Source organism: Danio rerio, chromosome 22 (genome assembly GCF_052040795.2).
Source record: "Danio rerio strain M-AB ecotype USA chromosome 22, GRCz13ab, whole genome shotgun sequence".
Lineage (NCBI taxonomy): Eukaryota > Metazoa > Chordata > Actinopteri > Cypriniformes > Danionidae > Danio > Danio rerio.
The window spans coordinates 34,345,001-34,370,207 of NC_141042.1; the positions used below are offsets into that span (position 1 = coordinate 34,345,001).

At 36.7% G+C, this 25,207-nt stretch overlaps 1 long non-coding RNA gene across 3 annotated transcripts in view; it reads left to right on the forward strand.

The window, feature by feature from the left end:
- LOC147838599 (uncharacterized) overlaps positions 1-13,243 on the forward strand; it is a 16,132-nt gene extending 2,889 nt beyond the window's left edge. Inside the window, exons 1-3 of one of the 3 annotated variants that reach the window (XR_015522279.1) lie at positions 5,796-5,981; positions 8,195-9,521; positions 9,657-13,243. This is a non-coding gene — a long non-coding RNA (uncharacterized LOC147838599). Of the gene's footprint in view, positions 1-5,795; positions 6,112-8,194; positions 9,522-9,656 lie in introns of those variants that run through there. The other 2 variants (XR_015522278.1, XR_015522280.1) reach the window with 2 other exon arrangements.
- The last annotated feature ends 11,964 nt before the right edge of the window (positions 13,244-25,207 follow it).

The window sequence follows — 25,207 nt, forward strand, 5'->3', positions numbered from 1 at the left end:
GCCATTCATTTGGTATCTTGGTGGTTTGCTTTTGGTTATTGTCCTGCTGGAAGATGAACCGTCACCCCACTTTGACGTCAAGAGCACTGTAAAGCAGGTTTTCATTTAGGATGTCTCTGTACATTGCTGCATTCATCTTTCCCTGAATTCTGACTAGTCTACCAGTTCCTGCTGCTGAAAAATGGTATGGGATGGTATTATCCTGGTGATGAGCGGTGCATGGTTTTCTCTAAACGTAAGCCCTGGCATTCATAATAATAATAATAATAATAATAATAATTTGTTACATTTTATATAGCGCTTTTCTGGGCACTCAAAGCGCTTTACACAATGGGGGGGAATCTCCTCATCCACCACCAGTGTGCAGCATCCACCTGGATGACGCGACGGCAGCCATTTTGCGCCAGACCGCACACCACACACCAGCTGATTGGTGGAGAGGAGACAGAGTGATGATATGCCAATCATGATATGGGGAGGGTTAGGAGGCCATGATGGACAGAGGCCAGTGGGCAGATTTGGCCAGGATGCCGGGGTTAAACCCCTACTCTTTTTTTGAAGGACATCCTGGGATTTTTAACGACCACAGAGAGTCGGGACCTCGGATGAGGTTTAACGTCTTCACTCCAAAGAGTTTAATTTTAGTCTCATCAGACCAGAGAATTTTGTTTCTTATTGTCTGAAATTTTTTCAGATGCCTTTTGGCAAATTCCAGGTGGGGAGTGGCTTCTGTCTGGCCACCCTACCATACAGGCCTGATTGATGGATTGCTGTACAAATGGTTGTCCTGATGTAAGGTTCTCCTCTCTCCACAAAAGAAGGCTGGGGATCAGACAGAGTGACCATCGGGTTATTGATCACCGCCCTGAATAGGCCCTTTTCCCCTGATCAGTCAGCTTAGATGGCCGCCCAGCTCTAGGAAGAGTCCTGGTGGTTCCAAACATCTTCCACTTACGATGATAGAGGCCACTGTGCTCACTGGAACTTTCAGAGCAGCAGATTTTATTTATTTTGTTTTCTGTAACCTTCCCCAGCCTTGTGCCTCAAGACAATCCCGTCTTAAGAGGTCTGCAGACAATTCCTTTGTCTTCATGCTTAGTTTGTGCTTTGTCATGCTCTGTCAACCCTGGAACCTTATATAGACAGGTGTATGCCTTTGCAAATCATATCCAATCAACTGAATTTACCACAGGTGAACTCAAATTTAGCTGCTGAAACATCTCAAGAATGATCAGTGGAAACAGAATGTACCTGAGCTCAATTTAGAGCTTCACAGCAAAGGCTGTGGATAATTCTTTACATGTGAATTTTCAAGTTTTTTTTATTTTAAATAAATTTGCATCAAATTATATATATATATATATATATATATATATATATATATATATATATATATATATATATATATATATATATATATATATTTTTTTTTTTTTTGCAATGTCATTATGGGGTATTGTGTGTAGAGTTTTGAGGAAATAAATTAATTTAATTCATTTTTGAATGTAACATAAAAAATGGGGAAAAAGTGAAGCCCTAATACTTTCCGGATGCACTGTATGTATTTTCAGAACTATAATAACATGTATGTAATTTAATAGCACTTGTAACTAGTAACTATCACATTTTGACTACACTGGCTAAAAAGACTTAGAAAACGGGTGGCTCAGTGGTTAGTACTGTCGCCTCACAGCAAGAAGGTCACTGGTTCAAGTTCCAGCTTGGTCATTTGGCATTTCTGTAAGAAGTTTGCATGTTCTCCTCATGTTTACGTTAAGTCCAAAGACATGTGGTAGAGGTGAATTGGATGAGCTAAATTGGTCATAGTGTATGTGTGTGAATGCAAGAGTGTATGGGTGTTTCCCAGTACTGGGTTGAGGCTGGAAGGCCACCCACTGTGTAAAACATATGTTGGATAAGTTGGCAGTTCATTCCGCTTCGGCGACACCTGATGAATAAAGGGACTAAGCCGAAAGAAAATTAATGAATGAATATTGAGAAGACAGCCTTCAAAGATATTTTAATTGCAATATACACACAGAAATTGATGAAGGGCAACAAAATAAACATTTAAACTATATTTTCAGTGTTTTCTTTAGATTACACATTAAAAAATGTAAATCACAAAAGTGGCAGGTGCATGAAAAAATGTCTTTTGGCTGCTGTGTCTTTAATATCAGATAAAAACAAGCCCTGAATGTAAAAAAATAGATATATATCTGATTAGGTAAAAGCATGTAACTTAATCAGTTTAATGAATCAAAATTCCTCTCATGCCTCATCAGAGGACTAATTGACTTTCAAGAAGCTGTTATTCTGGGACATTCTGGACCCTCTGAGAAAGAGACTGGGCGTTTTTCCCAATTGTCTGTCCAGTGAAACCATTTTCTGCTCAAATGAGTCTGAAACAGGTCACTGGAAGCTTTAACAAAGTGTCCCGCTGCTCGTTACAAGTCATTTTCCCCTGTGGAATTAATAAGCACAGATATGTTCAAAGTTGGGTCAATTCAGGACCACTTTGTATAAACTTAATCCTTTAACTTCAGTGCTTCAGTAAAATCCTAAGAATTTGGAGCTGTTGACTTCAGTTAATTTTTATAATTATGCACAGTTTATATATTTAAGAACTTTAAGGCAATGGGTTTACTCATTATTCCACGTAAAAGCAACGTCAATCATTTAAAATATGTGTATATTGGTCCCACTTTATATTAAGTGGCCTTAACTAATAAGTACTTACACAGTAATTAATAGTTTGTTACTTATTGTGTAAATACATGTATTTACTGTGTACTTATGCTTGATTAAATACATGTATGTAACTACATCTTTAATTAACTTTTGTAATTACATTTGTAAATACACTGTTGACCATCCCTTAAACCTTAACCCACCCTTAAACCTACCCATACCACCAAACCTGTTCATAACCCAACCCCTATCCCAACTCAAAAGCTCCACAAGTGTTCTCAAATACATCATAAACATAGTAAGTACATTGTATTTATTTTTTGATGCAGGTACATAGTAGTTAAGGACACTTAATATAAAGTGGGACCTGTATATTTATCAATAAACAAATGTCTATGTTAATGTATTTTAATGATCAGTTCAGAGTGAAATCAGTAAAAAAAAAAACTGATTAATTCAAATTATACGTTCAGAATGAGTCTTCTGTAAATGATTCACTAATTCACACTATCCATTCAGACTGAGTCTCCAGTAAATTCTTCACTGATTTAAATGATCAGTTGGGAGTGAATCTCCAGTAAACAATTAACTGGTTCAAATGATCCGTTCAGAGTGAGTCTTTAGTACATGATTTAGTGATTAAAAACAAGCATGGGGCGTCATGGTGGCGCAGTGGGTAGCTCACTCCCCTCACAGCAAGAAGGTCACTGGTTCGAGCCTTGCCTGTGTCAGTTGGCATTTCTGTGTGGAATTTTCATGTTTTCCCCCGCATGGGTTTCCTCCGTGTGCTCCAAAGTCCAAAGACATAGGTGTAGGCGGTATAAGAGAATTGGGTAAGCTAAATTGACCATAGTGTATGTGTGTGAATGAGTTCAATTCAATTCACCTTTATTTGTATAGCACTTTTACAATGTAAATTGTGTCAAAGCAGTGTATGGATGTTTCTGTGTAAAACTTATGCTGAATAAGTTGGCGGTTCATTCGGCTGTGGCAACCCCAAACTGATAAAGGTACTAAGCTGGAAAAACAAATGAATGAATGAAAACAAGCATTCTGCGTGGGTCTGCAGTAATGATTCACTGTTTTAAATGATCCGTTCAGAGTGAGTCTTCAGTAAATTATTTACTGATTCAAATGATGCATTCAAACTGAGTCTCCAGTAAATTATTCACTGATTTAAATGACCAGAGTGAATCTCCAGTAATCAATTCACTGATTCAAATGGTCTGTTTAGAGTGAGTCTAATAAATGATTTACTGATTCAAATGATCCATTTAGATTGAGTCTCTAGTAAACGATTCACTAAAGCTGCGTCCCAAATCGCATACTTATGCACTATTCTACGCCATTTTGTAGTTTAAATAGTGTAAGTAGTGTGTTCACACTGAAAACCCTAAAAATAATAAGAGCACTTCAATTACCCGGATGATGCACTCATTCAGCCGCTAAAATGAAGTGTGGAATGATGGACACTTCACGCACTCAACGACCGCAGGTTTGCTTACGTAGCGGAAGGGGCGGAGCTATAAGACACACATGTTGAATAACTTTATTTATTTTGGATGGTGAAAGCAAAATTCTCCTACGAGAGTGATTATAGCGCCTCCCGATGGTGAATGCGGCAATACTCACGGCAGGTTTTATTTGATAGTTTGGTCATTTATTTCAATGATTTGGCAACCGTCAAACGTCATCAGGGAAACGGTTTGAATTTCCGCTTAGTAAAAAAACATTAGTGTGCCATTTGGGACAACACTACATACATATACTTTCCTGTTGAGTGTGTAAGTGCATAAGTACATAGTGCATGAGTGCATAGTGTATAGTGTGCCATTTGGGACGCAGCTTAATTGAAATCATCTGTTCAGACTCGGCCTCCAGTAAATGATTAAATGATTCAAATGATTTATTCAAAGTCAGTCTCCAGTAAATGAACTTTTTTCAATGACCCATTCAGAGTAAGTATCTATTTATGATTCAAATCATCCATTCAGAATGAGTCTCTGGTAAATGATTCAATGATTAAAAACAAGCATTCTGCATGAGTCTCCTGTAAATGATTCACTGTTTCAAATGTTTCCTTCAGAGTGAGTTTTCAGTAAATTATTTATTAATTCAAATGATCCATTCAGACAGTGTTTCCATTAAATCATTCACTGATTTAAGTGACCAGAGTGAATCTCCAGTAATCAATTCACTGATTCAAATGATTTATTAAGAGTGATTCTCTAGTAATTGATTTACTGATTCAAATAATCTGTTCAGAGTGAGTCTTCAGTAAATGATTTACTGATTCAAATGATCCGTTCAGATTAAGACTCCAGTGTATGACTGACTAATTGAAATCCGTTCAGATTAAGTCTCCAGAAAATGATTCACTGGTTCAAATGATTTATTCAAAGTCAGTCTCCAGTAAATTAACTTTTTTCAATGACCCATCGAGATTGAGTCTCTATTTATAATGATTCAAATAATCTGTTCAGAGTGAGTTTCTGCAAAATTATTCACTGATTTAAATGACCTATTCAAAGTGAGCCTCCTGTAAATTATTCACTGATTCAAATGAAATGTTCAGAGTGAGTCTCCAGTAAATGATTCACTAATTTAAATGATCTGTTCAGACTGATTCTTGAGTTAATGATTTACTGATTTTACTGATCTGAAAGTATTTCTGCTTTAATTATTAGTGTGGTACACAAGTTTTTGTTAGTTTTGTTGGTTATTACACAACTCTCTTGCAAGATAAACAATTATCAGTCAGTAACTTCAATTTATGTATTTCTACCACCACTGCGTGCAGATTTTAAATATATAACGTAAAGTTATCATGGCATCTTTATATTGTCGTTCTCAAGTGATTTTAAATGGTTTCTTTTATCCTCATTTGTAAGTCACTTTGGAAAAAAGTGTCCGCTAAATGTATAAATGTGAACATGCATTACAAGTCTTTGAAATATTTACTAAACCCAGTAAATGATAAATGAAAATATAGGTTCAGCAGTTAAACTCACTGCAATCTCTTTGGCTTTATGATTTATGCAAAGGTCCGACTTATTTTGAACAGGAAGGCGTTTAACATTCACACATTGCAAAATCACTTCATGTAGCAGCATCCAACCAACCTGCCAATGAACAAACCAGCAGTTGTCACCGCTTGACATTTTCATGGCTTCAGTTTACAAGACACTATTTTTACTGATGTATTTTTAGTCTGACAACACTATAAAAGAACAAAAGATTTTTATGGACTTGAGGAACACCTCTTTTTTTCTGGACAGCAGAAATGGAAAGTAAGCTTGTGTTCATTTATCATGCCTATCCATCATGCATTCGAGGTCTGTTTTTCATACAAAATTGAACCATCAACTGGAACATCCATTATTGTAGACGGACTCCTGCCTTGAGTCAACATTCATGCAAGTCAGTTTGTATTTTTTCTTGTAATACATTCTAATGGACGTGACACGGGTGCCCAGCGGGTAGCATGATCATGTCGCTGGTTCAAGCCTCGGCTGGGTCATTTGGTGATTTTGTGTGGAGTTTGCATGTTCTCCCCATGTTGGTGTTGGTTTCCTCCCGGTGCTTCGGTTTCCCCCCAAAAGTCCAAAGACGAGATATGGGTGAATTGGGTAAGCTAAATTGTCTGTAGTGTATGTGTGTGAATAAGAGTGTATGGGTGCTTCCCAGTGATGGGTTGCTGCTGGAAGGGCATTCTTGTGTAAAACATATGCTGGATAAGTTGGTGATTCATTCCGCTGTGGCGACCCCAGATTAAAGGAAGTAAGCCGAAATGAAAAGGAATAAACATTCCAATGAATAAATATGATTTAGCTGTATGTTATTTAATCATTCATTTTCCTTTGGCTTAGTCCATCTTTTTATCAGGGGTTGCCACAGTGAAATGAACTGCTAACTATTCCAGCATATGTTTTATGCAGTGGGTGCCCTTCCAGCTGCTACTCAGTAATGGGAAACACCCATACACACTCTCATTCCCACACACTTATATTTTGTTTACCCAATTTTGTTTACCCACTTTACTTAGGAAACCCTCAGCAACGCAGGGAGAACATGCAAACTCCACACAGAAATGCCAACTGACTGCCAAGGCTCAAACCAGTGACCTTCTTGCTGTGAGGTGACAGTGCTTTATATATATATATATATATATATATATATATATATATATATATATATATATATATATATATATATATATATATATATATTCAGTTGAAGTCAGAATTATTAGCCCCTTTTGATTTTGATTTTCTTTTTTAAATATTTCCCAAATCATTTTTAACGGAGCAATGAAATTTTCACAGTATGTCTGATAATAGTTTTTCTTCTGGATAAAGTCTTATTTGTTTTATTTAGGCTAGAATAAAAACGGTTATTATTATATATATATATATATATATATATATATATATATATATATATATATACATATATACATATATATATATATATATATATACATATATACATATATATATACATATATATATATATATATATATATATATATATATATATATATATATATATATATATATATATATATATACATATATATATATATATACATATATACATATATATATATATATATATACATATATATATATATATATATATATATATATATATATATATATACATATATATACACAGATATATATATACATATATACATATATATATATATATATATATATATATATATATATATATACATATATATACACAGATATATATATATATATATATATATATATATATATATATATATATATATATATATATATATATATATATATACATATATATACACAGATATATATATATATATATATATATATATATATATATATATATATATATATACACAGATATATATATATATATATATATATATATATATATATATATATATATATATATATATATATATATATATATATATATATATATATATATATATATACACACACAGATATATATATATATACACATATATATACATATATATATATATATATATATATATATATATAAACAAGCAGTTTATATTAACAAAATTTATTCTTTAATTATATTTCAAAGACTTATTTTAAAACAAGAAAAAGCAAATAAATAAGTCTGAATAATATGTCTATATATGAAAATTAACTGGTCTATGATTTATATTTCAAAGACTTTTTGTTTGACAATGTCATGTGGCACAGCCAAAAGCTAAAACAAACAAATAAACAAACAAATGGAAAATGAATTAATATTGTGACTCCCATGAGTTTGGATGATATCTCTGCACTGACTCAAATAATGTATTAATAAAGTCATCTGGAATGGCAAAGAAAGTGTTCTTGCAGGACTCCCAGAGATTCCTTAGATAAATTTTAATGCCTCTTCCCTCATCTTACCCTTCATGCTCAATAATGTTCATGTCTGGTGACTGGGTTGGCCAGTCCTGAAGCACCTTGACGTTCTTTGCTTTCAGATACTTTGAAGTGGAGGCTGAAGTATAAGAAGGCGTGCAATCCTGCTCAAGAATTTGCCCACTCCTTATTATGTTGCCATCCATTCTGCAGATCCCTTGCAAGTCCCCATACTGAATGTAACCCCAAACCATGATTTTTTCTTTACCAAACTTGACTGATCTTGCTGTTAAACAGATGGTTCATCAGAAAAATTTACCTTTTGACACTTTTCCAAATGATCAATCCAAGAAATCAAGTTATTATTTGTTGCTCTCACAACTGGGATCAACTCCAAGACTTTTGTCAGGTAGTGTATCTGTGATTACCTAAACCCCTGTGAGCAAAACCATCTTCTCCTCCGCACCTCGCCACATGACAAACCCAAACTGAGTGTGCCTCACACAGGTGAGTGGGCTTGACAAACCATCTGTAGAAAACACACTCTTTCATCTCTCTGACAGTTTAACCAACACTTGCGCCGGTTTTGCACATTTACACGTTATTACAAAAAAACACCATGCATTTATGAAGTGTGCTTCACACAGGTGAGTGGGTTTGACAAACCACCTGTAGAAACGCTATTTCCTCGCTCTATAAAAAAAAAAAAAACGCTCCGTCTTACTCTAGCACTGAGTGATCTGAGCACCAACAGTTCCTTTGTATAATAAGCACCTTGTGTGTGTATTGCCTCTTGTTGAGTTGCTCAATGCCTTCTCAATTGATTTGGACAAAATCGTCTGCTAAATGACTTAATGTAAATCTTCACTTCACATTTCAACTAAACCATGCACAAAACCTGTCTCAAGTAAACATTTTTGCGGATGAACAGTTTTTTTTTGGAGGGCCAGTGCTTGTGGTTTTCGCACAATACATTCCTGGCGTTATTGTGGCCGGAGCGGATGAAGTGGAGCAGGCGATCGCTCCTGTTGACAGATCCCGGCTCCGCTGTTTTGCTCCTCTGGCAGGTCTCCATCCTCACATTCGCAACCTGCTGCTCCAGGTTCTTTATTTTCCTTTGATGCTAAATTTAAACCCTGTTCTTGGTAAAACTACCTCGCGGACGGGCCGCAATTTAGGGTCAATAAATGTGAGGGCCCAAAAATAGCCCTGTTTGTTCCTTTATTTCTACTCAGCGTGAAATTAAACTTTGCATGCATGCCTACCATAAATTGGGATTATTGGAGTTGGCGCGGATCAAGGTCCCTGTGGGAGGCTGTTGTTGGAGGAAGAAAACTGGCTCTTGTTTTCCTATGCTCTGGTGAAGGGGATCTGGAGGTCTGTTTTTTTTTTTTTTTTGGATGAACGAGCAAGGCTTTCTTGGTTTTCTGTCAAGTGAAGGTTTGCTTGGTGATTCTTGGTAAATTTGTGTCCTTCTGTGTCACCTAAAAACAAAAATCTTCAAAACATACTTGTTAAAATGTTGTTAGTTTTATATAGAAATGAACACTCTGCCATCATTTACTCATCCTTGACTGTTTGAAGACAAAAGAGGATATTTTGAAGAATGTTAGGAACTATTGGCTTCCATATAATGGATGTCTATGATTTCAGGTTTCCAACATTCTTCAAAGTATCTTATTTTGTGTTCAACAGAATAAAAAAAAACTGCTTTGAATCAAGGATAAGTAAATGCTGTCAGATTTATTTATTTATTTTTTTAATTTTGAGTGAACTATCCCTTTAAGGAATGGCTTTTACTTTTGGAAAAATCATGTGACCGATGCAACTAACATGCATGCATTTATACATAAAGCAAAAAAACTCTGTGTATTAAAACAAATTCATTTATCATTCTTTGTGGCCAAAGAAAGCAGAAAATTATATCTGCTAAAATAATTCAAGGTAATATTTTACTCATTAATGTACACACATGTACCCCATATTAACCATTTTTAAGTTTCTCCAGAGATGCTTCATTGGGTTTAAGTCAGGGCTCTGGCTGGGCCATTCAAGAACATTCACAGAGTTGTTGTGAAGCCACTCGTTTATTTTTAGCTTTGTGCTTATAGGGTCATTGTCTTGTTGGAAGGTAAATCTTCGACCCAGTTTGAGGTCCTGAGGTCCTGATCTCATGGATCATCAGAAGAAATTAACAGCACCTGAGTTAAATAGATGAGTGTAACAGTAAAGGTTCTAAATACTTAAAGCGTCTGAATACAACAGCTGTTTCTCAATTTTAAGAACGCAGAGAACAGACTTGCGTTCTTGTAGAGACCAGTCTTGCCGCGAGGACAGAGAACGCATCTTTTGAGAATTGAGATGCTGCGTTCTTCCTGATGGTCACATGACTTTCACATGTTTTAAATGGTAAATTAATTAAACATAACAGCATTCATACAACGATTTATTGTTTTTCCCCCTTTTCAAAATATATAATGTGCATAAAAACATTATAATAATACTCTGAACAATATAAATAAAACAGATTTTAATACAAATTTCAGCAAACAAACACACTTAATGTGTTTATTCCTTTATTAAGATGTTCATGCTGATGTTTACTTTCACCATTTAATTTGGGGAAACTCCTGAATAAATGATATCTCTGAACTTTAATAATAAATCTAGATAAAATGCTGCACTTCCCACCATCAGTCGCAATGACTTCTGGTACTTCCAGAGCGAGTTCGGTGCTCAAGTTTGCATCGGTGAATCCTCGATATCAAGATCACATCCGGGAAGTTTCATGCGTCCTCCGTACTTGCGGTCTTGAGTATTGGAACTGAACTTAGGCAGCTGATGATGACATTGCACGAGAACACGAGGATGCAAGACCGCTGAAGAACGGATATTGAGAAGCAGCCAGTGATTAACAAAATGACTTGATTTATCATAAATATTAACGTTACATATTAACAATATCAACATGTATTGATTTTTACATTTTCCAAAGACCAGTGTTGCCCAAACCAAGATCATGTAATGAAATAATAAATCAATAAAATCATCTGACCAGCAACTGCATTAATACATTTCCGCAAATGTCTAATAATTTAACCCTCGGCTCATCTACAAAAGTCACACAGGTTTGAATCAACACGAAGGTGAGTAAATGGTGGCAGAATTTTCATTTTTTAAGTCAACTAATTTTGCATGACCTGAACAAGAGTTGGAACAACATGCAAACAGTTCAACTAAACCATGCAAGAAACCTCACTTCACTACACAATGCAAAGCTTGTACGTGCCATTCCAGACACAAAAACATCCTTATTTACCTCAAGGTCACTCATTCATGTCAAGACACTACTGAGCAGCACCTGTAATCCCTTACTGAGTGATAAACAATACTAAAAAGGTGAAGTTTTGATACAGTTGTAGTTACTATGCATTACGATAAAAATACAATATACCATACAGTGCTAGTAATTTTATTATATTTCATAATTTAAACAGTTCAGTGGAATATAAATGTAAAAAAATAAGATGACATAAAAATCTTTTAAAACCATTTATAATACTTCACAAATGTTATTAAGCAAATCAAAGCTCTTTGGTACAACTATGTAATATGCAGAAAGATGTAAACAAACAAAAGACTCACTAAAATATAAGCAGAATAATTTTATTACACCCGACTGATGTGTTTTTGCCATTTCTAAAACTGTCAAATGAAAGTCCAGTGCTGCAACCAATATGCAGAGCATGGAAATAAATCATTTATTCATTCATTCATTCATTTTCTTGTCGGCTTAGTTCTTTTATTAATTCGGGGTCGCCACAACGAAATGAACCGCCAACTTATCCATCACGTTTTTGCGCAGCGGATGCGCTTCCAGCTGCAACCCATCTCTGGGAAACATCCACACACACTCATTCGCACTCATACACTATGGACAACTTAGCCTACCCAGTTTAGTATTGCATGTCTTTAAACTGTGGGGAAAACGGAGCACCCGGAGGAAACCCACGCGAATGCAGAGAGAACATGCAGACTCCACACAGAAACGCCAACTGACCCAGCCGAGGCCTGAACCAGCGACCTTCAAATCAATGAATCAATAAATATACATAACTAAAATGCAACCGAGGCTCATTGGAAATATGTGCCCAGGGCTACATTTTTGAGAACTGAGAAATATGTAGGACTACACCTTCTTGCAGTTTTTATTTTCACAAGTCCAATAAAATGTTGCAATGTAAAATTTTGACTTTTGACATGCTTAGTTTTACCAAAGTATCACACTTCTTTTTAGCAGTTTCGTCTTACCTGCTTTCAGTTACCTGGTTTCAGTTACCTGGAATTGCGGTTCACCTGACTCAAATCCTGGTCCACTTCGCTCCACTCTTCTGCCTAAGTCTCATGGCAACTATGTAATATGCAAAGATGTAAAAAATTAAAAGACTCACTAAAATATAAGCAGAAAATTTTAATATACCCGAATGATGTGTTAATGTAATTTGTAAAACTGTTTGTTGGTCCAGTGGTGCAACCAATATGCAGAACATGAAAATAAATCAAAACAACTTTATGTATAACTATAATTCAACACAAGTTTATTGGAAATATGTGTCCAGGCCTACAATTTTTGAGAACTGAGAAAAATATATACTATGGACTAAGCCTTCTTGAAGTTTTTGTTTGCACAAGACCACTCAAGTTCATCATGTATATTTTTGACTTTTGAGCTGCTTAGTTTTACTATGGTATCACACTGCTTTTATTGGGTTTCATTTTGCCTAGTTTCTAGAATGGTTCTTTGCTCTTTCCTCCACATCCCAAGTCTTGCGAAAAACTGTACATATGGAGGTACGCGGTCAGCTGTACTGTTGTAGAATTTGTTTTACACAATGAAGGCAGCCATTATGTACCCCAGGACACATATTTCTCTGTTCTTAGAAATGTAGCCCTGAGCACATTTTCTCAATGATCCTGTGTTGCCAAAGTCTTACACTTATTGTTAATATTTTACACGCTTTGACTGAACAATTTAACTCTTTGGTACATATATTGTGTTACATATAAATGTAAACAATTTAAAATAAATTAAATTATATTAAAACACACTTTAACACACTGAGAAAGGTGTTGAGTCGAAACATTTGTGATTTTGATGTTTTCTGAAAAATTTAAAAAAAATCAAAAATATTTAAATGAGTAAAGATTACTGCTTTTTAAAAAAGCATATAAATATAAACAAATAAGTAATCATAATAACTATAGTATCATTATTATTAGAAAAAAATATTTCAAATAAATGCCATGTGGTGCAACCAACTTGCAGAAATATGGAAATAAATAAATAGGTAAAATGTACAGTGTATGTTAAAAAAAAATCACTCAAAGTATTATAGCATATAGTATTACAAACATTTGTTCTGACCAAATTAGTCATGTGGTGCAACCGAGGGTCAGAAATACTCAATATCTACCTTAAGATCACCCATCAACGTCAACACACTACTGACTCACATCTGTAATCTGTCACTGACTGATAAATTCTAATAGTAAATTTAGGCTTTGACACACTTTGAGTCGCCTCATTGACCTTCTTCCGATGTTTGATTTGAGTCCTGAATGTTGACAACCTAATGTTTATGCAACACTTGGGATGCAACAAAGTGGTAAATTTCTTGCATTTAGCTTTAACTTAGCATCATTAGCGGTAGTGGAATCCATAAAAATGTCATTTTTATTCCACCTACACTATCATGTGGCCTAATTTATATGTAGTTCCCTAAGATAAGACAAGCCTTTGCAGAGTTATCTGAGTGTTGTTATCTGCTAGCATGCTACGTTGCCTTTTACAGTGTTCATCTGTGAAGCTGGTTGCTCACTCTGACCACATATCTGTGGTCGAAGAGCTTTGACCTCTACTGCGACCCCTTATAAGGTTAGACTGTGTCTGGCAGCTAATGTTAGCCAGCTGATGGTTCCTCGACACTACTAAAGGATTGTGAAGAAGGAAACTTCAGTTTAAGGTAATGACTGAAGCCCAACAATAATCCAGCCCAAACTAAGTTCGTTTTAAATTTTAGCAGAAGTGATGGGAAGTTTGAATAATTTGACTGACTCAGACCTTTAAATCTCGTTCAGCGAGATAAACAAATCCTTTTTTTAAGAGTTCATATTTAGCTAATGATTGATAATGAAGCATGTTTGACATTCAGTCCTAGGAGAGTACTCTGAGCTCAAAAGATCCTCAAGTCTGGGGCTCCCTCAAGTTTGAGGGGCAAGAGGGGAGTTTGAGCTCAGGCAGGTCTCGAGAACTCTCATGGTTTAATAAGGGCCTACGACAGATTATGGGGATTGCTATGGAGAGATAAACTGCTGACTGAAAGGCATAGATATTAGCCTACACTAAGAGCTCATCTATAGTGTCAATTTGGTTCAGTCAATTTACTTATGTTGCAAAAAATCTATGTTTTGTGTATAATGTATAGTCGATGGCAAACATTTCAATGTCTTTTAAATTCAGAGTTCAAATCCAATATTCTCATTTCAGTAGTTAAAAGAAATTGAATCAATATCAGTTTATGTACGACAAAAAGTTGGGGAAAAAATAGAACAAATGACTCAAAATCGAAATCAGAGCTCTGATAGAAAAACTTCCCCCAAAAAAAAAAAAAAAAACAACCGGAGTATGTTCTACCCGGGTAGTGTGTGTTATTTTCTTATTAAATGTGATGAGATCTACATCGCTCATCTGTGAGATAAAATTGAAGACACAGTAAATTGAAACAGTTCCTGTTGGTAAGGAATCCTGCACACACGCTATCCGTCACTGTAGTGAATCCAGCAGCCGTATCACATTAGGAATATAAAAAACAATCGGAGAAACAGATAAATACACCAATCCGTTTAAGGATTAAATGCCACTTCACCCATGCTGCCAAAAGTAATTGCTTTTAAATGGGTAAAAAACAAGAAAAATGTCTCTTTTGCCTTACATTCAAGATTTCCTTCTCTTGCATATAGCTTAGCTCTCGAACGATCGTTGAGTCACTTTTCTTCTTGATGCTGGAGGTTTTTGTTAGCTTCAACTCTCTGTTGTTTTACTAATGCCAACTAGACAATGATGGTGTTTACTTTTTCACCACCTAAACATTATATAATTTAAACTTCTTAACGCTAATTTAAATCAGGTTACATCAGCATGGAGAGAACATGTAAACTTCACACAGAAACATTAACCGGCCTAGAAAGGACTTGAACCAGTGATATTCTTGCTGTGAGGCAACTGAGCCGCCGTGCCGCCCTATGTAGGAAAAGGGAGGACGAGTAGGAGTGGATGGGAAGATTCTTCAAGACGAAGATAACAAAGATAAGAAACTCTGGTTATTTAGAGTGTGTAAGGATTCATCTGATTGGTAAATCATGTGTTAGCTATTGCAGGACCAGCTGTGGTCAATCATAAGCATGTGATCCTCTCGAAATTAGTTTATAAATAAACTACACTTCGAGTCATTTTGTTTCTTTCATTCAATTTGCCAAAACATTATCAAATGTTACAGTTTGCTTACAAACTTATCTACAACTAGCCCAAACATTGATCACACTACAAACACGTCATAACTAGAATGCTATAAGAAAGAGGAATAATCATTCATTGTTTACCTGGTCTTTTATCTAGGATTAGCTCAGCTCACCTCTTCTGACACGTCTTCAAATTTGAGTCGTTCGTTCCAGTCACACAAAAGTCCCATATGACATTTACCAATGGACTCAGTCTGAGCCAAAGGGGAGCCCTGATTAGTACACCCATTTGCGTCCTTAGGTTTTTAAGTCATTTGTTCATTACGTGACAGCATGTATAAAGATGACTCAGCCCCAAGGACTCAAGAAACAGATGGATTAAATCTTTTTCCACTTCTGACTGCATATGATTGGCTGTTGTCTTTCATGTGGTGAAAGAATGACTCAAACTGAGGACTCGAGCAATGAACAGAACAGATAATTTTCCGGCTCTGACTACATAGTATTGGCTTTTATCTTTCACATGATGAACGAACGACTCAAACCCGATAGGAGACTCAAAAATTAAAGTTCTCCTCCTCTTGCACAAATGTGTGCATGTGTGAATGAACGAATCACTCCCTGACAGGACTCGTCGTTCTCAAGTCACACAAGATTCGTTCAAAACCAATCCAAAACACCTTTGAGCTACCATTTGTCCATTGCACTTACACATCTGATGGGTGTGTTCTGAAACTTGTGGCATGCGTTTACTTTCAGCCACGATTCGTTTCTCATTCCACAGAGGTCAGCCAATAGAACAACAGCAACATTAACAAACTGTAAAGTATTGTTTTTTACAGAACAGAGATGTTTATCAAACTTTTCTTCTTTCTCAGCCACTATTGTTGTTGTGTTTAGGAGTAGACCGGTATGTGAGCAACGCAGACATCCCAAGTTTGAAAAAGTAAATTCCGGTGAAGACAGAGATGATTTGCAAGAGTTTGCGGGAGACATTTCTGAAGAGCGGGCAGCGGGGGTTGTTGTCTGGTGCACTACGTATCTGAAAGGCAGGGGTTTGGTGTGCGACATATCTGAAGGGAAGGGGTTTGGTGCAGCATGTATCTGAAGAGCGGGAGGGACGCGGTGGAAGAAAGGTGCGTGACGTATCTGAAAAGCGGTGAGGGATGCGTGACTCCGTGGACTCCGCCATCCTGGAGTCTCAATGCAATTTCGAGAGACTCACGCAACTTCTGGGACACTTGGGATGTCTGGCAACAAAATGCATGTACAACTCCATCTGATTGTTCAGAATGTTCAAAATCAGTATACTGTCACTCAGCCTTTTAGATTTTCGTTTTGCTCTCAAATGAAAAAGTTTGTTCTTCCATTTTCTTTGAAGTATACCAGTGTCTTATGGGTGGATGTGAGGAGTTTGGTAGTGTTTTCTGCAGCAGGAGCTAGTGTCACTTTTACAGATACATGCAAGAGTGAATGCAAATGTTTATCCGTAGCTTCTTCAACAAAATGCGGTTCCTTCCCTGTTTTCATACACCAATCAGCAAGCTGTTGTCATGCAGGATAATGAGCCTCATCACACAACAAATATGGCTAAAGCAGATCCTTAAAGCCGAAAATGACATACCAGGGTCTTTAATAAGAACTCCATAGCAAACTCTGAGCAATAAAGCTTCAGTATCTTCTGATGATAAGGCTGGTCAAACAGATTATGTCTAGAAATATCTCATATTTCCAAAAGGCTGCACACCAGTATATTGTTGTTTCTTATCAGCTGCTGGGAGTATCTATATCCTCATCTGGCTCCTGCTGAAACTTTCCATTCCAGTTCAGAAATCACTCGACCACAGAGTTCTCTAAAACTCTGCCTGGAATTTGAATTAGCATTAAAAAACACAATGATGAGACATCAAAAATGGATGTTTCATGCCAGCCATAGAGCACAATGGAGAGAAAGAATATGATTCAGTGTATGCTCAGGGCCTGTCAAAACAAAGACATTCAGCCCGCAGCCCTAAGCTAATGTTACACGAGATATTAAAGGACCGTGAAATTAAAGTAAAGTATTTTAGATGTTAGTATCAGTTTGTTAATTTTGAGCATATCTATAAGCGTATGTGCTACAAAACAGTAATCGATTTTGGAAGATATAAACATCCAAAGCTTGCAGTTTTTTTCTTAAGCATCAATGGATCAACGATTTTATTCATGTCATCTCATACTTTAGTTTCTCATCAAACCTTCTGACCAATCAAATGCTCTCATATTTGACATTCTCCGCTCCCTTCAAGACGCTTCTCAGTTGCTTTTCATTTGATTTGCTCAAGCTTAACTACTCACTGCAAGAGCTGTGATAAAACAAAACGCTATTGGCTGTTTTTTAAAGGGGAGGAGCTACTCTATGTTCCACACTTTCTTCATGTTTCAGTTGAGATTACGTCAAGCACTTCATAGGAACCTTAACAAGAAATTATTTGATAGCATTTTATTGTATTATTGCACTGACAATGTTCTCATTTTTTATTTTATTTAAGGAAAAACTGACAACAGGCCTTTGAAAATAGTTAGAAATTACGCATGATCACACTTTATTTTAATGGTCATTGACTCATTTTCTTGTCAGTTTAGTCCTTTTTATTAATCCGGGGTCGCCACAGTGGAATGAACTGCCATTTGTTGGTCCGTTTGTTGAATTTAGTTACATTGCTTCTACATTCCAACTAATTCTCATTTGATTATAAGTAGACTGTTAAGTTAGTGTTTTGGGTTAGTGTACGTTGACATGTACTTGCAAAGTTTCTTATAGTAAGCTAAATGTCTGTAAAAGAGCAGTACTAACAGACATTAAGCAGACTACAGTGGTCACCAAACTTGTTCCTGGAGGGCCGGTGTCCTGTGCTGTGTCCGAAACCGCATACTTCCATATTATATAGTAGGCTAAAATCAGTATGTGAGCCGAGTAGTATGTCTGAATTCAAAGAATTCGAAAATCAGTATGTGAGAAGTGATGACTTACTACTTCCGGTGTGATTCTGGAGTGCGCATCCCATGCACGCTGTGCTATCCCATAATGGTAATTCAAAGTGCTTCACATAAACAAGAATAAAAGAAATGTTTGACAAATAAAATAATTAAAAACAAATAAGAAAATATGTTAAAACAAGTTTAATGGCAATATTAAAAAAGACACAAAAAGTGTGACAGGTTTAGTCAACATATCCTAATTAAATTTAAACTTCCTGCAAGATATGAAGTACACTTAAAAAATTACTCCTGCTTTTCGTTTAAACTACTTATTTAAAATGAGTTGAAACAACACAATTCTTAAGGTTGTTTTGCAAAAACCTAATCATTTTATGTTCGATCCACTTAAATTTGTAAAAACTATTAAATTTACTTAATAAATCTGTGGTTTAAGATTTGTGTGGAATCCAGCATTTTTTTTTTTCAGTATCAATGGGACCAATTTTCCCAAATCGACAGCCAATCAGAGAAATGCATGCTCATTTGTAAACATGATTCGAATCATGAATGAGGAGCCAACTCAGCTACAGCAATTGTGTGACGTTATTATGTAAATATAGACTAAAATCTATAAAGATTGAGTTCAGAATATTTAACTACAATACATGTGAATTAATGGCCCATGTGGTAAATTATGATAAATTAAAGAAAATAGCTCTACTTAGTCTTAATGTCTTTCTCTGGCGCAACTCCATTAAGAAACGCAGCTGACTGTTCTTTTCAGAACGCAAATAATTAATTAATTAAATGAATGAACCATATCTTCATTTCCAGCTGCGATTAAGAGCAAATTTGCTCACATTTAACGAGCGCCTGTGGCTTTTCGTCTGTTCATTAAGGCCTTTGCCGGTGTTTTTGCAGTTCTTGTGCAGCCTCTCGAATATAATGACTACAACAGCTCACCGCTGCTCCTCTCAGTGTGTGCAAGATTGCGGTTAATAGGATAGTATTTTCTTTTCCAGGTTGTCCGAGACATATAAAAGGGAACAGTTTAGGTACGGGCACTTCAGACATGGTGTTCTGAATCCTGGGAAAAAAAGAAGAAAACCCTCATTACTCCCCAGAGGTTTGGATGGGTCATTTGATCCGTCTCCTTCACTTTGTGGAGAACAGAAAGACGTGGTTATTATTGAAGCAGCGTATAAACATAACGATTATCATTCCAGGCACCACACGTGCAATTCAAAGTGATGGACTTTAAAAACATGCCACAAGCAATAAAAGTGAAAGCGTCACTACTCTAGCTGACACGTGAGAGGTCTAGAATGCTAACGGTTTCAAATAATGCTTGAACCACACCTGACATGTGCTAGCAGTGGAACTGTGGTAAATAATAAGAGAAATGTCAAAAAAATGTGGTAAACAATGCGTGAACTAGATGCTAGCAATGTGTAAAACCTTAGTGTTAAGTGTGTCTTGGAAACATGAGTTAGGAATGTACTAAACAATGCTAGAAATACAGAGTTTGAAACAGGCAAACAATGTCTGAAAACATACAATCTGCAAAATAATGCTACAAACACGAGTAACACATGCTAGCAATGTGTTAAATCATGTTAGATATACACCAGCAAAGTGCTAAAACATGCTAACATTGTTGTCATTTCACAAACACACTATTACTATGCTAATATTGTAATAACATTTTATAAATCATGGTAGAAACTAATAATAGCAAAATAAGAAAACAGACTTTTTAGTGTGTTAAAATATGTCATAAACATGTCAGCAGTGGACTACGGAACCCCGGAAGGGACCTGGTGGAGGAGAAAAAAAATGGCTGGGTGAAAAAAAAATGGGTGGGAGGAAAATATAGTTTTTGCGTTCTCTCGCAAAGTTTTGCGTTATCTCGCAAAGATGTTTTGCGTTCCCCCGCAAAACTGTTTCTCCACAAACACTTCCTGTTCACTTCACTCACGTTAACCCTCCCGTTTTTGCCTAAATTCTCCTGTATTTTACCATTCTACCCCACTTTACATTACTGTGCGTCGATGATCGCCTTTCATATGCTACCTCTGAACCAGTGAATGCATGTATAAACGCTGACTGACAGACGCGCTCCATACAATAAACTGATCCCAGATCAGCGTCTGTACACGTCATTTACAGAGGAGCACAGAGGAGCGGGTGTATGTTTAAACAGACAAATACACTGAATAATATGTAAACATCTCCATCCTGCATGTTTTATTTTAAACAGCTTATTTTCTCTTAAATGAGCACAAACAGTTTCTAAAGTAATGGACTGCTTTCATTATAGATCTGTGCATTCTTACAGAGACACCTCTGTTATCAAACTAAATAAAACATGAGATTCATTGCTGCTCACTTGTGTGATAACAGAAATGTCCCTTTAAATGGCGTGTACAGACGCTGATCTGGGATCAGTTTATTGTACGGAGCGCGTCTGTTAGTCAGCGCTTATACATGCATTCACTGGTTCAGAGGTTGCAAAGTGAAAGGCGACGATCGACGCACATTAATTTAAAGAGCCCATATTATGGGTTTTTGAAAATTCCCCTCCATGTAGTGTGTAACACAGCTCTAAGTGAAGTGAAGTATCCAGCTAAGGCTTAAATCTGTAAGAATACAGTGTTTAAAACTGTTGATTCATCTATAAAAGAGTCGAATCATAGTGCTTCAAACGAGTCGCCTTGATACCGACTCATTAGGTGTTTCGCCATGACGTACGAACGAAACAAAGTTTTTCACGTGCACGCGCAAACCCGGGAGATTTCAAACCTGAGGCCCCGCCCTCTGACGCAGTAACCCAGACACACACACACACACACCCACAAACACACGCACACCCACAAACACACGCACACAAACATGCCGGTCGATTGAAGTCACACTGCAGATGGATATATTGAGTCTCTACCCAAAGATGAAACCTCAGCATTATAACCAAGCAGTTGGAAACTTCTGGAAGCTACATGCTACAAAGAATACTTCATCTGAGTTTGTTAAAGGAAGGATCAGTAAAGAGTAACTGATGGACGTCAGGATGGGTTTCTTCCTACATTTCTCAAGTGTAAGTACGTGCGGTTAAAGTTGTTGCCTCGTTTACTCTAGCTTGCAAATGTATTTAGTTGTGATTTGTTACTTGTAACCGCGTGTACTGTATCAGGTTAACTGGATATATTATCTTATCGCGTGCAAAGTCACGTTAAAAACGCGACGCGTGCTGTTTGTTTATGGAGCTCCGTGCTAGAGTTCTGCTCCCGCGATTTATTCGGAAATGTATTCCCGCGCCGCAGAAATCTGGCGCGGGGAGAGAGAGAGAGAGAGAGAGAGCGAACGAACGAACGAGCTTTGTGTACTTTGTGCTGTGTGTGTGTTTTTTACAGACAGCTTGGCTGTCTGGACTGTATACTGGGTGATATTTGGTTGTGTTCTCCGCTCTAGCGGGACCGGGCGCGGCGGGCAGAAAACGGAGCGGGTTCTCAGGCTAAAACCTGGCGGGTGCGGGCTGAAGCGGGAGCGTTGTCATCCGGAGGTGTGTGTGTGTTTTTGTGTGTGTGTGGTATGGCGAGTACACGACTGTCTCCTTCGTTCGGTTATCCGTGGCACTATCCACTCGCCATAGTGTGGCAGCTAAAGTCCACGCCTACAATATCGAGCGTGTATGAACTGTGATTACTTTTTAAATTGCTGATTAGCTATTGGCCATTTCCCTCTCTGACTGAAGGCAGTCGACCAATCGCGACAGACTGTCATCGGCCCAATCAGCGCAGATTAGCTTCGCGCTAAGGAGGGGTTTGGGAACAAATGAATCACTGGACGATTCATACAGGAGTCGCTGGGATAATTAGATAAAAATAAATGCAGATTATAAGACCATGAAAGTGTTTTTTGACCTTGCATGCATATTAGACTGTTGTTGGAGACCCTTACAACCAAGATATGACCTTATTTCATGTATAATATGGGCTCTTTAAAGAAAGTGGGATACAATGGTAAAATACGAGAGAATTTCGGCAAAAACGGGAGGGTTTACACGAGTGAAGTGAACAGGAAGTGTTTGTGGAGAAACAGTTTTGTGAGAGAACGCAAAACATCTTTGCGAGATAACGCAAAACTTTGCGAGGGAACGCAAAACATCTTTGCGAGGGAACGCAAAACTTTGCGAGAGAATGCAAAAACTATATTTTCCTCCCACCCATTTTTTTCTTTCAACCATTATTTTTTTTTCACCCAGCCAATTTTTTTCTCCTCCACTACGTCCCTTCCGGGGTTCCGTAGTGTGCAACACCATGTTAACAAAATTATACATATTAGGAGTGATAAAAATATTTGAAACGTTACGAATGTGCAAAGTCATGCAAGCAATTTGTAAAACCATTCAAAACATGCTAATAGCATGGCAAAACATGCTAAGGTTGTTTATTTATGTTGCAACATGCTATCACTGCTATAATGTTGTAGAATGTGTTAAATCACGCTAAAAGTTGCCATTCTGCACTGTTTATTAATGCTAGAAACATGTTGCCATAAATCATGCTAGCAGAATGTTTAATGATAGCAGTGTGTTAAAAGATCTCATAAACATGTTAGCAGTGTGCTTCACCATTTTGGCAATGAGAAACATGTTAGGAATGTGCTAAACAATGCTAGTAGTGTTGCAGTGTGTGAAAACGTACATAATAATGCTAGAAACATGCTCACAAAGTGCTAAAACATGCTAACGTTGTTTACTCATTTTGTAAACATGCTAGTAATTTGCTAAAATATGTGCTAAATCATGCTACAACTAACTATTGTGCAATATGCTTATTTACTCTAAAAATGTGCTGTTTACATGATAAAACATGTTAGCAGAATGTTTAATTATGCTAGCAATAAAGCTAACTGCTCTAAACATGCATTAATTAACAATGTACATTTAGCAGTGCTTAATCCTAGAAATGCAAGCTAACAGTTTGTCAATTAATGTTAGTTAAAAAATGTTATAACATGTTAAAATGTGTTTATTGTTAGCAACATGCTAAAACATACAACATTATCTATCTATCTATCTATCTATCTATCTATCTATCTATCTATCTATCTATCTATCTATCTATCTATCTATCTATCTATCTATCTATCTATCTATCTATCTATCTATCAGGCATTTTAGCTAGTCTTTCCCAAGCCACAGAAATGCTTTTCTACACACTTTAGCTCTAGTTTTGCTTCCAATTCAAAGTAATGGATGTTAAAAACAGGCCATGAACAATAAAAGTGAAAGTGTCCATGTCCAAGCCGACACATGAGAGGTCTTGATGAGTTCCTCACAAGACCTCACATGAGAGGTCTTGAATAGGTTTCCTAAAAAAACTTGTAGTCTGCAGCGAGAGACGCGCTAATTGTCTTATCAGCGGGAGGCAAGCTATTGGTTTTGGCAGACAGCGATTTGGTTTTATATTTTGCAAGCGCAGACAAGCTCTGGGCCCAAAGTCAAAGCCCCTAACAGAACGAGAAGACTTTAGCCAGTTGCTTATGGACAAAACATGCAGGAATGTTTGTTTGCATCCAAACACCCTAGACAGGAATCCGAGAAACTTTTAGAAACCAGGGCATGAAGTAGTTTAGCATTGCTAGCACTAATACTGTCATCACAGTCTTTTGACTAATATGAAAACTCTGCTTTAAATTTGACACTTGCATAAGACCCAAACATTATTGATCTTCGAGTTGTTCCAAACCCAAAATATTTAGTTTTGAAAAATCTGAAGATCTCTAAGATTTCAAGTACAGTACAACTGGATTTTCAATACAATCAAGCTCACTTTTTTGAATCAATGGTGAGATTGATCACTTGAGTAGAAGTACAGCTACCCTACTCAAAGTAAAAGTATTAGTTTTACTTAAGTCAAAAATGTAAGTAATGTGTATTTATAATGTGTATCATAATGTGTATTTATATAGCGCATTTACCATGTATGGCCATAACCAAAGCACTTCACAATTTTATGGGGGGTCTCTCCACATTGCCGCCAGTGTGCAGCATCCATTTGGATGATGCAACGGCAGCCACAGCGCCAGTGTGCTCATCACAAGCCAGCTATAAGTGGAGTGGAGAGACAGTGATAGAGCCAAATCAATGAATGTGGATGACTGGGAGGCCATGATGGGTAAGGGCAGATGAAAGGAATTAGGCCAGGACACCGGGGTTACAACCCTACTTTTTAAAAGAAGTGCCATAGGATTTTCAATAACCACAGAGAGTCAGGACCTCAGTTTAACATCTGATCTGAAAGTCTGTGCTCACTGACAGTATAGAGTCCCCTTCACTCTACTGGGGCATTAGGACTCACACAGACCGCAGGTTGAGTGCCCCCTGCTGGTCTCAGTAACTCCACTTCCAACAGCAACCTAGTTTTCCCATGTGGTCTCCCATCCAGGTACTGACCAGATTAATGTTTGGGTTTTAATGTAGTAAAAGGGACAGTTCACCCTAAATAAAAAAATATATCCCAAATCTCAATGGCTTTTCTTATTTCTAATTTATGTTGAACAGATGAAAATATTCTGAAGAATGTTGGAAATATTGACATCCATTTTTTTTTTTTCTATTTCAATTTCTCTTGCTTATCCAGGTCTTGGTCGTG